This window comes from Leopardus geoffroyi, chromosome D1 (genome assembly GCF_018350155.1).
Source record: "Leopardus geoffroyi isolate Oge1 chromosome D1, O.geoffroyi_Oge1_pat1.0, whole genome shotgun sequence".
Taxonomy (NCBI): Eukaryota; Metazoa; Chordata; class Mammalia; order Carnivora; family Felidae; genus Leopardus; species Leopardus geoffroyi.
In genome coordinates this window covers 80344871-80347659 of record NC_059329.1, presented here as the reverse complement: position 1 = coordinate 80347659, position 2789 = coordinate 80344871, and positions in this window count along the sequence as shown.

The window sequence follows — 2789 nt, the reverse complement described above, 5'->3', positions numbered from 1 at the left end:
TTGGATTCTCCAATTTTACATCAACTTTATTTATAAGAAGACAAAGATTTTAGTTTCTTCCTGGCCTCATAGAAAGTCTATCTGACTTATTAATTTCTCCAAACATGTTCTTTCTCTGATCACCAAAATAAATAAATAAATAAATAAACAAATAAATAAATAAATAAAATGTATGCATGACACAGAAGGTGAGGAGTTAATTACAAGAAAAAGTAACATTTTTGTTGATACCTGACAGGTGACTAAAAGCTACATTTAAGAAAATATTTCAAGAACAAATCAAAGGAGGGAATATTAACAAAGTAAATGCAGAGAATGAAGGGAATTTTTGAAGAGAAAGAACGGGCAAAGTAAGTTAAGTCAATAAAGCACACCCAACATCGTCAGAACCTTCCAAGAATTCTGGGTGCATGAATTGTACTATACACTGTATCAATGCCTACAGAGACCTTTATTTATCTCAAAATAAATGAAAATGGTTAAAAAGTTAAGTTTAATTATTTTGAGTGAGCGAGAGCAGGAGAGGAGCAGAGAGCAAGGCAGAGAGAGAGAATCCCAAGTAAGCTCCACACTATTAGTGCAGAGCCCAACGCAGGGCTTTATCTCACAAACTGTGAGATCATGACCCGAACCGAAACCAAGAGATGCTTAACCAACTGAGCCACCCAGGTGCCCGGAGAATGGTTAGAGAACTTAACATCCCTTCCCGTTTTGATCAGTGAAACTGATTAGTACGTCACCTATAAGAACATAGACAGTTTTAAATTTATTTTACGGCAGAGAGGAGGCATTCAATGAAAAACATTGAATGCACTAATAAAATTTAAATGTAAAAAAAATCTAAGTAAAACAGAGAAAAATTCCTACCTCTACAGAACTGTGGAATTTATTTCTCAGTCCTTGAATTATGCACACCCGAACAAATATGTCAAAGGCTTAAACGCTGTTATTTGCAAACTTCCCCATCTACAGGAATTTTTCCAAATATAGTTAGTGATACAACTATATCTTTCTAGAGATCACATTCTCCATATTTGCTTTTCTCTAAGCTTAGGTAATCACCAGTAATTATCATAGATCTAGGTAGGATTCTGATACACACAAAAGGTAATTAAAAATGCTAACTAGTAAACGAATGGAAAATATTATAAAGGTAGAAACTTAATACAAGGGGCTCAAATCCCCATGTCTTAAAAAAGTGATCTTCATGTTTATCAATTCAGAATTAGCATTATGAGAAGTACATGAGATTTTAGGTAATTACTGAGTTAAAACTTTTCACCCTTGGTTGGGACTATACAGATCATTTAAATTGAACCCAAACCCTATCTACTTCATTAAACACTTAAAACTTGTGTCACATCTCTGAAAAATGAACACATAGCCTCTGCCCAAAAGCTATGCTTGAGAGATTTAATAATGGTCCAAATCGCTATTTTTAAAAAGTTTAAATCTGTCCGTCTTTGGAAAGATTTGATTGTTAGAGTCCAGGTTTTAAAGACTATAGAAGGCAAAATCCAAAATCCCATGACCTAATTTTGAGTTTGTTATACATCCTATTCCACCTCTCTAGATATTTCTTTTTCATCAGAGAATTTAATCGTTTAATCAAACTGCTCTTAAAATCCGTTAGTTCTATGATATTCTATACAAAATGAAGAAAACTAAAAGCTGAGAAAGAAACTCTTGAAGACTGAGAGTTTTATTGACCTACAAAGAAATCCACATCTTAAAAATAGTATTTAATAAAAAGTTCAACACTGGCATTTGTAGACCTTTAAATCTCTGGAAACAAACTTCAAACACAATTTACGTAGAGTTTTATTTGATTTTATAAGTCAACCCTTTCCATATTTGCTCGTTTTAATCTTAATTAATCATGAATTATCCCCAACCATCTGGGTAAGAGCCCAGGACATTCAGAGGCAATCAATAAACACAAATTAGTAAACTAGTGGTACTTATAAAGAAGCTGGGAGTCTATTACTGAAAAAAGATTCCAAATTCCCCATGGACCTTAACATCCTGACTCAGCAGATTTTACAGATTGACTGAATTACAGAATCTCATAAACACAAGGAAACTTAGTTATTATCCAATCCACTCATGATGAAAGGCTTAAACCCTGCTTCTATCCTCCCTGCGCAAGGCGTAACCCAGTCTTTACATAAGCACTCAACATCTGTACTACAGATATTAGATGCTGGCTAGTGAAAATGGGCTATATGGCAAAGTGCATATTAAGGGCCAGTGGAGGGTAAAGGGCTTAGGAGCAGTAGAACCAGGGAATGTTTTAATTAAATTTCCCTCAGGGGTGCCTGGGTGGCTCAGTTGGTTAAGTGTCTGACTTCAGCTCAGGTCATGATCTCACGGTTTGTGAGTTTGAGCCCCGTGTCCTTGGGCTCTGTGCTGACAGCTCAGAGCCTGGACCCTGCTTCAGATTCTGTGACCCTTTCTGTCTCTGCCCCTCCCCAACTCATGCTCTGTATCTCTCTCTGTCTCTCAAAAATAAATAAATGTAAAAAAACACATTAAATTTCCCTCAGAGGTATAGATTTTAAACTCATGCCACAGCAACTAATTTCTTTCTCTTTATTCAAGAAAATAACCTATAAATTCTTTATACTTTTAAAGAATGGCTTTCAATTACCAATATTCATTTGAATATATATAAATATATTCTAGATATAGAATATCTATATATAAAACATTCTAGATAATTCATTGTGTGGTATGAGATAGCAATAGATCATTTTAGCTATTGGCATTAGTTTCATATCCATAGAAAA